At 38.6% G+C, this 13,414-nt stretch overlaps 1 long non-coding RNA gene across 3 annotated transcripts in view; it reads right to left on the bottom strand.

The window, feature by feature from the left end:
- Positions 1–977: 977 nt before the first annotated feature.
- The window catches only part of LOC308222566, a 33,917-nt gene continuing 21,480 nt past the window's right edge, over positions 978–13,414 (bottom strand). For all 3 annotated transcript variants that reach the window (XR_013957187.1, XR_013957188.1, XR_013957189.1), the window contains 2 exons: positions 9,703–9,862; positions 978–1,289 (listed from right to left, as the gene is read on the bottom strand). This is a non-coding gene — a long non-coding RNA (uncharacterized lncRNA). The remainder of the gene's footprint in view (positions 1,290–9,702; positions 9,863–13,414) is intronic.

The following is a 13,414-nucleotide window of genomic DNA, read 5'->3' as shown; positions in this document are numbered from 1 at the left end:
TATTCAACGTTATGCTGAGTTCATCAATGCTCCACGTGTCAGGATCCTAACAGGAAAAAGCAGGACAGACAGTCACTCCATTCAACTGCCTGGGGACCCCATGACAACTAAAATCCCCTTGCAGACTGTCCATATCAACCTATGGCAGGTCAGAGCACATAACCCCTCCAGAACCACAAGCCCAGGTCCACACCCTTTCCCCTTGTCAACACTGTCGCTTTAAAACAGTCCATGTAGCCTTATCACCAAACCTGGAGTAAGTATGACAATTAAGATGGATTGCAAAGCCTGCTTGCGCTTTACAATTAACAATAACTTGGCAGCATGTCCCACGCAACTGTTGGGTGGTATGGCAAGAACTTTATCCCTGCTTAGTATTGCATTAGCATATTTAGTAGGCTGCAAGACATAATTCCTCAGATATGAACATATTTTGTCTTTTCAAAAAATCTGCAATTAAGCCATAACGTGCAGGCAGTGTTCAGCCAGCAGTAAACTTTATTATTAGGGGACTGGGCTAAAATGGCACTTTTTGACCTTATGTCAATTATCTATTTAATAAGGAATCTATTCAATTAAAAAAAAAAAAAATCTTAGCATGGTCTTTGCTAGGAAGTAACAATATTCCAGAAACTACAGCTGTTACTCATTCAGCCCTGCATTCATTCCCTTAACAGCACAGTGCTTGAGTGGATTTGGGGGGAGGTTTATTTAAAAGCAGGGGTTGGGCCATTTGGGGGGGGGTGGGGTGGTATTTTTCAGTTAGAAAAGGTGAATTCTTCCTGTCTGCTGCTAATTTTAAAACTTTGTGCTTAAATAACTGTCGGTGTAAATGAAATGGACCTCAGTTAACATCATCTTCCTCTGTATGTTATGTATCTCTCTTTCTCCAAGATTCCCATGTTTACAGGTAAATTAACGGTATTCTAAAGTAATTAAATGCATTTAAGAGGCATTTATTTAGCATGGCCTAACTTTATCAATTTTCTACATGCCACACAAGACTCTGAATGCCACTAAGCTTTTTAAGTCTGTTTACAGTTTACATTTATTTAGAAAGTCTGATCAGGTAGGGGGGAGGCAAAGATCTTCCCTCCCTAACCCGGACATTGTCTCCCTTGACATCTGCATTGCTGGTGGACAGGATATCCTGCCAAATGCAAGAAGACAACTGCATAACCCACCTTGGGCAAGAGGCACTGCTTGCTGATGCGAGCACAGCAGGAGCGGGTGCTGCCTCTCCTTGCCCGGAGACGCATCCTCGGCACACAAAGAGCAGCCGGGGAGTCCTTGCAAAAGCAGGGGGAGGCAAAAAAAAAAAAAAAACCAAAAAAAAAAAATTAAAAAAAGGAGTTTAGGTGAGTAGCACATACTCAATAAGGGAAAGCAGATGAGAGCAACAAATGCAATTTAACAGACAAAGTCTTTCTTCATAAAACCAACAGAGGAACGGATTAAACCACCTGGCAATCTTGGCAAGAAAAAAAGAAAATCTCAGGCAGTGACAAAACCAAACAGGTGTAACAGGTATAAAACTTTTGCTTCCCAATAATACCCCTCTCTTCCCTGGAATGCTTTGACAGGTGCAGAAGTTCAAGTTACAGCGTGGAAGTGGCAAATACACAGCATTAGTGTCTGACGTGCTCGCCGAGCAACCGGGGATGTTAATAACTGGCAAGGTACACTAATCTCTGATTGCAACATTTGGTTTACCTTAATCTGGAGGGACAGCTGTATTAAAGAGGGAATTATACTAATCAGTTCAAGGCCCTTGCATATAAAACTTCCCATTAGGCTTAAAGTACAACAGCTTACGTTCATTCTCTAGGAGCCTTACATCTGGTTCTGAATAAGGCTGTCTCTCATTTACAAGGTACAAACTGAAAACAAGGGAGGGGGGGAACTGACAGTTGCTGGAGGATGGTTGATAGAAGAACAAGCTACTAATTCTTTGAAATTTTTTACAGCACAAAACTGGCTATAAGGCATCTTAATACTAAGAAAACAGGCATGTGTTATCAACCCTAGGCCATTTTTTCCTGTTACCGGAGGTGACCAACATAAAATAAAATTGATGATGTCAGTCAAAAACAGCTAAGCACAAAGCTTGGCTTTGTTATCTTAAGTCAGAAGGTATGATAGGCCATGCCATATGGCTGTAATCCTCCTATATCTTCCATCACCTAACAGGCAACCTTCATGTAGCATGACCTTATTTGGCTGGTCTCAGGTTAGGGCTGCCCAAAGGGGATTTTTCTGTTTCTGCTATATCCAAAGGTTTATGTTGATTTTTTTTTTTTTTTTTTTTTTGAGCCTTGCAAACTATAAATCCGACTGATTACTCTGCACTCTTTTGCTTGACTGAGCCTTTACAATCAGACATCCCCGTTAACAATAAGCTCCTAATGAATCAAACATCTATGGCATTAGTTTCACCTAGCTGCCTCTTTCCCATGCACTGCAGCTCTTTGTCAGACCTGGCTTGATGAGAAAAGCTAGTGACACTTGGTGCACCTATTGATAAACAATTCAGTAATGAGGGGCATAACAAAAATTACCTAAAACAACCTGATTAAAAATGACAGGCAAAGGGTACTACAGAGCTTTGCAGTTAAGGTAACTCTCGTACGTTGGAAGGGTTGGAAAAAATAATTAGGTGCAATACAATTTGCTTTAAAATTACAAGTTTGCACTCATATTTTGGTTTGTGGGTTTTTTTTTCTTTTTTCCTTTTTTTTTTTTTTTGTTTTGGTTTTTTGGTTTTTTTGGACTAGGAATTTGATGAGTGTTAAAAAGAAAATGTTCCATCATACTTTATAATAGATTCATCTTTTCTGGAAAATTTGCAACTCAATGAGCTTTCTCTCTCTCCTTTTTGAAGTACTACATTAATAGCAAAATGCATTCCTCTTTGTAATACAACTTTCTATCTATAGCAAATTCCTATATTATAACTCAGCACTTTACTTCCTTTGTTTAAATATTGGTTTTGTTGCTTAAAAGCGCATGTGGGCTGTAAACAAAGGATAAATAAGCTGTGAAAATAAAAGCAGGCTCCAAGGAATAAATAAGAACAAAATGGAAGAGACTGCACCAGGCTCCTGCAATGAACACAGGCATCTCTTTGTGAGAGGGGAAAAAATGTGTTAAAAGGGCACATACTGCAACTCTGAGGCAAACTTTGAAATGGAAGTGTGGAAGCATAAGAGCATTTGATTCAAAATCAGCAATGTGTGGGTTTGCATTTGCGTAGCAGCATGTTGGGAGGGTTTCAATCAGTGCACAGATGCACTTGAAAATCAAATATGGACATGGGGAATGTTTTTGGATATAGCAAATGAGGACTGATGACATGTTTACACTTTGCACATGGATCCAGTACAAAACCATACCCTGCAAAGAAACAATAACCACCATTTGCTGCTTTTCAGGGCTGTAACAAAATGGTGGTGAAGGAAGAGAATACAAGTGAGTGTCTATTCCCACCTGGGAGGGGGTTGCACTGTTTCCCTGCTGATGGGCTTATTTTGCTAACTTGAGAAAGGGCTTTTTTAACAAATATTGGGGAAAAAAAAAAAAAAAAAAAAAAGAAGAAGACACAGTGGTTTGAAAAACAACAGTGGGAGAGGAAAAGGAGAAAAAGCAAGTTTCGAGCATCATTAATGTCTTTCTATGTTGTCAAAATATTTTCTTTAGAGAAAAATTAAAATTATAGTTGGAATGGCACTGGAATGGAATAGGGAATAAATGCAATCAAATGCACTTTCATCATCTCCAATGGAAAAATTGCAGTTTTGACATTATTTCAGTATCTGGCTCTGTATACCCTTAAAAGAGAAACTCCTAGCTTATAAATAATGTATCTCAAGCTATGCTGAGCTGTTAATGAAAGTTCATCAAGATGGCAAAACTTTTTTTAAAAAGGCAATAGTACTCGTAGGCAATTGCATCTGACCAGACTATAATGTATCCCTCTGGAAGGCAGCTCCAATTCACAGTATGAAGTAATCTTTTGTGAATGTTTTCCAAACTGTGATGCATATTTTGCATTTTAAAGAAAGAGGCAAAAGTTAGTTATCTATCAAGAAAGCGGAAAAACATCTGTTCTACACTTTCTGCTAATCAGACATTAAAGAAATGCACATGAACTAATATCCAAGTTTCAAACTTTTACGAAGAGTTCATTTCAAACTTTTAAAAGGATATTGTTATAGTTCAAATAGTCCTCCAGACATTTGACTTCTGCTGCTGATTATTAATAATAATCATCCCATTTTCCCTTACACTTTTCAGTATGAATTCAGAATGTCAAAGCTAATTTTCTCATTAGCCTCAGACTTATTTAAAGCACTGCAAACTTGAGATTTCAGTTTTCTTCTCACATGCTTGGGTTTTACAACAGCATGGTGTTAGCATCCAGCTTCCACAGCTGTACATGGGGTCAACATCTGTCTGACTGAGGGCCACACAGAGGCTCGGAAGCTGGATTTTTACTGACAGTACCTGAATCTGGGGGTCTCTTGGCCCTGTTTCTGAGACATGTCCAGCGAGAAGGCTATGGTTTTTCTTGGTTATTCTAGAGCCTGGTTGGCATTGTGGAGCAAATAAAAGTGGAATTATCTAAATGAGGTCAAGCTACAGAATTCATGAGGTATTTGTGTGTGTGTTTAGTAAGATAAGATGTTCAAACAGTTAACTTTTAACAATTTTCTCTTTGCATATTGTTAGAGAAAGATCCAATTCCCATTTACATTGGGGCCACTTTGCACCATCCTGTCCCATCTGATGCCCTGAAATGATGCCAAAGAGCTTGAAACTCAGGTGCAGGTCTCTGCTCCATGCACAGCAATGCTGCTTGCTTGAATGAAGTTACAACCACATGCATAACTGGGGACTATGGCTCAGTAAGTACAGTTTTATTTTTTTTTTATGTCTCTCTTCTACTTTATTTCCAAGTGCATACTCTAATCTGTTAATTATATATACAACAAAGCCAAAGTGCTGGTCAAGGGAAATTATTTCTCTGTAGTCAGGATTAAGGCCACATTTATTATAGGCATTATGAGTGCGTTACAGGACCATCTCCGTCAGTAAGTGCCTCTCTCATGAAGACCTACTGCACCAGCCTGGGAAAACAGATCCTCAGAAATCACCTGCTTTACTGGCAGATGAGTGGGAAAGCAGCCCTACACCTTTTGCAGCTACACCTTAGCTTACTTTGAATAACAATCTGAGATCACAGGTACAGCATAGCTATCAAATTTCTTCAGCCCTGTTCTTCAAACTCTTCTCTTCTGGACATTTCCTTCTTTAGCTAATAATCTAGCATAAAGGCAAAGTTAACACCAGTGAGCGATGCTTCGTTGCACTACAGGTTATTGACCGTTTAAGCTCAGTGGGAGGTATGCTGAGCTGTGGTTCCTCCATAGTTAGCTTCAACTGTCTGAAATGTTATTTTGTCCAGTGTTTGTATATGCAACATAAAAAAATAGGAACATGTTAAGCATCCAGGTGTGTATGCTCCATAAACATACAATCATAGAATAGTTAGTGTTGGAAAGGACCTTAAGATCATTAAGTTCCAACCCCCCTGCCATGAGCAGGGACACCTCACACTAAACCATGTCATCCAAGGCTCTGTCCAACCTGGCCTTGAACACTGCCAGGGATGGAGCATTCACAGCTTCCCTGGGAAACCCATTCCAGTACCTCACCACCCTTACAGTAAAGAACTTCCTCTTCATATCCAATCTAAACTTCCCCTGTTTAAGTTTGAAGCCATTACTCCTTGTCCTCTCACTACATTCCTTAATGAAGAGTCCTTTCCTAGCATCCTTATAGGCCCCCTTCAGATACTGGAAGGCTGCTATGAGGTCTCCACGCAGCCTTCTCTTCTCCAGGCTGAACAGCCCCAACTTTCTCAGCCTATCTTCATACTGGAGGTGCTCCAGTCCCCTGATCATCTTCGTGGCCCTCCTCTGGACTTGTTCCAACAGTTCCATGTCAGTTATAAGACATTATTAATATGAAATACCCCTAGGCTCATAAAATCTTAGAGTGTTTAGGAAAGCAAACTGGAATTCTGAATTATTTCTGTGATTTTTGCTTTCTGCCTCAACAGAACAAACTCCATTTGGCCCTAGCTCTGCCCTTCGGGAGGGAATTTTGAAAAACAAGATGTACAGGGACTTCCTTTTGGTTTGTTTTCCCTGTTTTTTGAAAACTTCATTGGAGTAGACTTTTTTATGACTATGCTTTTAATCCAAACTCTATAGTAAGGCCCAGCTTGAAATAAGAAGGAGACTAGATCTTCAAAGGTTCAATTGTCAGTTTTAGTTTTAAAATTATTTGGGGTACAGTGAAACCTGAGATATACCACCAATATTAGGCCTAGGGCAAGATTTTTCAATACTATGTGTAACCCAGGAGATGCAGAGGTTAAATTTCAAATTTGCTTAAGGTGAAACACCCAAAATAGTGTGGACCTCTAAAGCCATCTTACTATCAGAAATGCATTCAAAGGGTGTTCTTACCTTCTTTGATATTTGTCAGATAAATATACATTTTGTGGCGCTTCAGCTGCCCCAGAATTAATGATGGAGCTATATTTATTTTTTATCCTTAAAGATATGGTCTGATCAAGTAAAAAGACCAATGAGTAAAGACTACAAATTTATGTAACTATAAACCTATATTCAGTATGTTCTGTAGCCACAGAGAACAGATGAGTTTTTCACATCACGAGTGTGATGAGTTTCGGGAAGTGCCACAATTTTTAAAGATTTTGATGAAAACCAGGCATTAAGAGGTTAGGTGCCTTTCCGCAAGGCAACATCTTATTCAGATTAGACCATTTTCCCTTCCTGCTCTTGAAAAGCATTTTGCTATTCACTCGGTATGTCCTATTAGCAGAAAATAGAGAAAGTTCTGCTGCATCATAGCATGTGTCTGAAATTCTAATTAACGAGAAGTCATCTGTAGTTGTCCAACATCATATTATTAATTCACAAAGCAATAAAGGGATATATTTCAGACTGAAAAAAAAGACACGTAGTGAATGGGGTCATAGTATTTCACTATGCATAATTTGTCGTGATCTTTAACTATTTCAAACCAATAGAAGTCAAGTTGTACAATACCTTACTGTGAATATAATTTCTCACAAATAAAAAGTAGTTACACTGATATGATTTATTCTCATGAGCTTAAAAATCTAAATTAGATCTAAATCTGTATAACCCAGGGTTCCATAAGGAAGTATATTTTTACTGTGGATATGTAGACTTTTGTTCTTTATGTATTTTTGAGCAAGAAAAGCAATCCTAGGGACATTGTAATATGCTTTCTGGCATTATGATCAATACACACATTCATTTATTTAAAATTCTATTTGGTATCAGGAACAGTAGATTGGATAATTCATTAAAAAGCACATCTCAGTTAAATTCTAATCAACTTTACATTCCAAAAGTCTTAGGGAAGACTTTTTTTAACCTACACCTCTTCAAAAAATGAAGACTTTTCAAAATATATTGTCACTAAGTAAAACTTTCTTCTTCCTTCTTATTTAAAATAAAAAAAAATTAAGTTAATTCTGGACTACAAGGAAACCCAAATCATTCATTCATTCATTATCGTTCCAGCAGGAGAATGTGCAGTTAGTAGAATTTTATACAATTAGTGCTCTCAGAGTCCTTTAAATACAAACCTATGAGAGCAAAGTAAAAACAAATCAAAGTTCATTGTGACTGGCTGGAACAAAATGCTTAAATCAGTATGACTATGACTCATCTGCTCATCATTTAGCCATTACCTGGGAGACAAAGACCTCCTGCTATGCCTGATTTTTTAATTTTTTTTAATACAGATTTAGGCTGCCTCAGTTCTGCAGACACATATGAAGCCAAAGTCATTCCAGACTCGCCCTGTCATACTGTTTACTCTTCATATCTTATTTTATTTATTCCTGTTTGTTCTTTATATTGGATGCAGAGATAAACACATACAAACATTGGCATATTCAAAGAAGTTTAGTACAACAGCAAGAGAGGGCAAAAGCCACCATCTCACATTTATAACATCCCGAAGAAAATGACAACAGAATGATTCTCCTAAAGAAGAAAACATACTTTTTAAAATATTTTCTTTTAATTAAACCTTACAATGAAGAAGAATGCTGCATGTTTTAGAAGTATTTTTAAGTATTTAAAAAAAAAAAAATCAGAAGCCAGGTTAAAACATGTTTCTAGTGCGAGTTCAGAAACAGAAACTTTATTGTCTGGTGTTCAACATACAAGAAGCCTAAGGACATAAGGCATATAACTAAGGAAAGGACATTTTGGTCACCCTATGGACACACAGGGCCTAATCCTTATCCTACTGGCACCAATAGAAATCCCAAATCTGCTCAAGTCAGTGGTGTTTGACCAGAGTCTGCCACTGGGATGAGAATCAGAGATGTTGTGTATATGCCTGGCTTTTACTGAAAGCCACAAATCTTCCCCAGAAAAGTGGCCCCTGTGTTTTTAGGCAGTGCATGTCTGGGCAGCAAATGCTACTTGGTCATAATTGTGACAAAGCAAAGCCTTTAATTCTGGTTCCTAAACTGGAATACATGACCATTTCTTCTTTGGGGGAGATGAAACAGGAGTCAATGCCATCTCTGAAAGAAACGCCTATGATGCAATGTCAAAATAAATACACTTATTTGCATATACAAACACTGGAACCACATATGCATCCACTAATATCCCTTCTTTAAACTGTTAGGAATATCACATATGCTACAGCTCACACCAAGCAGAATAATGAGGGAGGTGTTGTTTCTCGATATTTTTATAAGTTCATATAACCCTACTGTCAAAGCAACTCTAGGTTTATCAGAGCTATCATATAAAAAAGGACTTATCACAAGCAAGTTTATTTAATACTCAGCTGTCTTAACTTCAGCCCTCTCTCAGGCCTGTGTGTATAAACTCCTTATTACAGCCTAATCACACCACAGTTACAGAAAGACAAACTCTGAATTGAATGGCTACTGTCACCTCCTTCTCTCTTTTCCTTTCCCAGGAGGTTAAACGCGGGAAAAAAATAAAAAAAAAAAAAAAATCTACTCGATGTGTGTCTAAAAAGAAGTGTAAATAGGTATGGAAAACCTATGAGAAAACTGTTATGGAAGGTGCGTAAATGGCAAAGTGCAAAGGGTGACAAGAAAATTATGTTGGCATACAAAAAGCACAAGAATAAGAAAGAAGTGGTACAATAGATAGCTGGCGTGAGTCTATCAACTGGCTGGTGGCTTCTGTTCCACCCACCTCCCCCTCAATATCTTCATTTTTTTGTTATTATAAAGGACATTCATGATCAGTAACAATGTTATAATGATAGCAAATGCAGGATTTAAGGTATATAAAACCTTCAGCCAACATTAGAAAGCCACCAAGGGGGAGTTACCTTGCACAAGGTTCTATTTAGTGATGTCTCCACTCTTTCACTCCCTGACTGCAAATCAGCATTTTTAGTGGACAATAGGCTCAGCAGTGGCCTTATGATTGCCTCTTTTCAAATGGAAATGGCTATCCTAACTCCTCTGCCAGGTTTTTCTTACTATAGCACAAATTGCAGTTTACAAGGCACTAAGGGGGGAAAAAAAATCTTAGCTGAATATCTTTTTTTTATTCGACAAACTGACATGTAAATTACCCTTTAAGTGCTCCACTCTAGGGCTCTGATCATCTCCTAATTGTCACAGTCAATTGTAGCCAACAGTCTCTTCAATCCCAAGCGCTTTGACAACAAGCACAAGGATCAAAGCAGAATCAGCTCCCTTCAATATCCTTCTGTTTAGGATGCTACAAAAACCCTGAAAAAGAAAGGTGTAAGGGCATTAGTGGAGAAGGAACTGAGAGTAGAAAGTACTATAGCAGTAATTTTCTTCTTCACTAATATTATATATCCTTAAATACTCTGTTATCCTGTTCAGCAGGAATGCATAAACATCCCAGAGAATAAATACAGTTTAAAATGACTCGGATATATTACTACTTAAAAATAAATTCATAATGCATTTCTGCTGCCTTCTATATGCCTCCACTCATCCTTCCCCCTCCAGATTTAACCTCCCCTCTGGGAAGGTGTATAACAACAATTATTTTTTAAGCAAATTCGGTTTTTTCTTAGAGCAGTCCCACAGCGTCTTCCAGGATGAGCTGGGTTGCAAACCAGCCTATTCTACTGGAAACCAAGTTTTATTCATGGGGTTCACAGTATCACAGTATCACAGTATGTTAGAGATTGGAAGGGACCTCAAGAGATCATCTAGTCCAATCCCCCTGCCAGAGCAGGAACACCTAGATAAGGTTACACAGGAATGTGTCCAGGCGGGTTTTGAATGTCTCCAAAGAAGGAGACTCCACAACCTCCCTGGGCAGCCTGTTCCAGTGTTCTGTCACCGAATTAGTACAACTTAGACATGTAGCAGGTTATTCATGCAGCTCTGCTTTTGCTTTCTGAAGTGCCTATAACCAACACATGGTCAGGCAGAGGCTGGAGTAAAACCCTCTCATTCAGTTGGAGTCCAGCTCTAGAACAGCCAGTTTCAGTCACATCCAAAATGAACTTGGAAAGAAAGACAAGAATAAATACAGCAGTCCTAAAAGTCTACCCACGGAAAAAAAAAAAAAAAATATTTGCTATAATTCTGAAAGAAAATTCACCTTTTGTTGTATCCAAGACCACTTTACATCAGCACCATGCTACATCACTTAGAGTTTTGTACTAGCTTGCTGTGTTTGATGATATGAGCTTGCTCGCTCTGCAATACTCTTTCATACCCTCAGTGCCTCACAGGCACTCAAAGTAAGCCTTGTTGAATTCGTGTTTCTAGGGAATAGGAGTAAGGAGGAGCTATTCTAAGTCATATTTTTACTTCAAAACTTGTACGTATCCACGAATGTAGCAGTAACTCCCACAGAGGCTCACAAACAGCTTCTGCCACACAGGCTGCAGGGGAGGAATAGCACGGCTCCTGCAGAAAATGTGCTGCTGGAGTGGGAGAATGCCTGCAGGATACCAAGGAGGAAAACTGGGAATGTGCCAAGCTCTAGAGTAACTCAGAAGGATCTCCAAATGGCTAAACAGGCTCTGCAGGGTTAGGCAACCAAATCCTTTTGGCATTCCCAATGATCGTGCTGCCATGCAGAAAGGAAGCAAGAGACTACATCCATTATCCTGGAGCTCTGTATCTCCCACTCCTGCAAAAGATATTTCCCACAAGAGATTGCTTGAGTGCCTGAAGTCCATGGAAATTTGGAGGTGAAAACTTACTTGCTCTTTCATGAGAAATCAAGTCACTTCTTACAACTATTTCTAAGAAACTGACACTTGATATTTCTTAAAGATGACACACTTATCCACCGGCTCACATAAAACTAGGACTGGTTAGAGAGAGCTGAATGAGTTTAACAACCTGCTGCACCCATCTTATGGGTCCCACTTTCATTGCCCAAATTCTGGGTTTCTGTGTACAAGATGAGCTGAATTAGATCCACAGACCAGCAGAAACCCAGTCATTTTCATACCAGGACCCCAAGGAAAGGCTTGCAGGTAGATGTTCCTAAACCATCACCTATATCATGCTCCCCAAAGAAGACCAAAAGGTTTAAGATAAAAATAATAACCTTATTTGCATGCAGGAAAGACTTGGAGCTCATAGGGAAAACACCACAGATACAGTGAGACTTCCTATAGAGCTGCCTCTGCACACATCCACTGCTGCCTGCTCCTGCCTGCACGCACCGCCTTGTACCCAGCCACGATCAGAGCCCCTGGCACCACCTTCCACACAAAGATGAGTTAGAGATGCTAAATGTAGATAACAAATTAGAAACAGACTGGTGAGAAAAGAGTGTTTTCAATAATGAATAGGAAAAAAAGTCAAAATTTCTCATGGAAAAGATATTTTAAAAAATATTGAATGGGAAACATCAAAAGCACTCATTTGAATGATGTTGAAATGATATAGAAGGTTAATCTAATATATCATTTAAAATAAATACAAAACCAAAATTATAAATTTGAAGTAAAACATTGGTCTTGTCAAGCTGTTTTATTTCCATATCGTCAAAGGAAAATATTTTAACTCTTTCTGAACAAAAATTTAACTGAAAAATGCATATTCTAAAGAAATTTTTCCAGCTTAGCGAAATGTGCTTTCCCCACCAGTGAATTTACAAATATTTTGCAGCTTTGTATAAAGATCAATATCTTCCCCAGAGAGCTGAATTCTGAGGTGGCTTCAGTTAAAATGTTTATAGTATTTTCCTTAATATTCCACCACACAAGGCAAACCCCTTTATTTTCTAGGAAGATTATTCCAAGACACTAGGACACCTTCCAAATGAAACATTCCCAACATTAGCAAATTGTTCTATGACCATTTAGCTCACTAGAATTAACTTGGTATAGAAAGATATTTTCACTTCTTCATTTACCCACAGGAGTGCCACATGCCAAGAAAGAACTGCAAGGTCACCTGGAATTCAATTAACTTTTTTTTCCTAAACTATGCTTGTTTAAACAACTGAAACATTTCCAAATAACAGGACATCAGCCAACAGAGCCTGCACTGTTTTCTCATTTTGCTTGAAAATGCATCCAAATAGTTATTACAACTTATTATAACTGTTGGTTCTCAGCTTTGTCTGCGAAGCTGTTGCTGATAGTCTGCAGAGAGATGAATAGAACAGTAGTCCTGGACATTTTCCTTAGCTGCAAAATCATAATAAATAAGGTTAAAATAATATTATTTTGCTATCAGAATTTCTCTATTGAGGCAATTCCTGTAGTGTTTGCAAAGTAGAGATTTCATTACCAGAAAGTTGTAGAGGGCCCACATGACTGTGAAGTGAAGAGATGAGGCAATTTTCCCTTAAAATAAGACATATTATGGAAGAAGTTGAAAAAACCCCTGCCCTATCAGAGAATATGTTGTTTCTTTCAATGCAAGGAACCCACAGCACTTGAGAATGTTAGACAGAGTAAGCCAATTTTTGCACATGACCATTTCATGATACTTCAGAAGTTGCAATTTATTACAGGTAATTGAACAATTGCCTTGCATGACTGTAACAAGGGGAAAGTTACCATGATATTGCTTATGCAATGGAGCAGCAGGCAAGAAAACAGCTCCTCCAGCTGCATCCCACACAGAGCAACAAGTCATGGGGCTGCCTAGGAGCACAGGGACTCCTCTGAAAGCATTATCCCAAAAAGGGAGCACTGAATGTCCATCAGAAGCATGGTTTACTGATAGGATACTGGTGCCCTTTCTTACAGACTTTAACAAACCCCCCCAGTCTGATTGTAAAGGAACGGAATAATAGCGTTCATTGTGTTACTGACATTTCTCTCAGAG

Source organism: Psittacula echo (genome assembly GCF_963264785.1).
Source record: "Psittacula echo genome assembly, chromosome: 6".
Taxonomy (NCBI): Eukaryota; Metazoa; Chordata; class Aves; order Psittaciformes; family Psittacidae; genus Psittacula; species Psittacula echo.
Note: the sequence above shows the minus strand (reverse complement) of the source record. Positions and strands in the feature narration are given on the sequence as shown.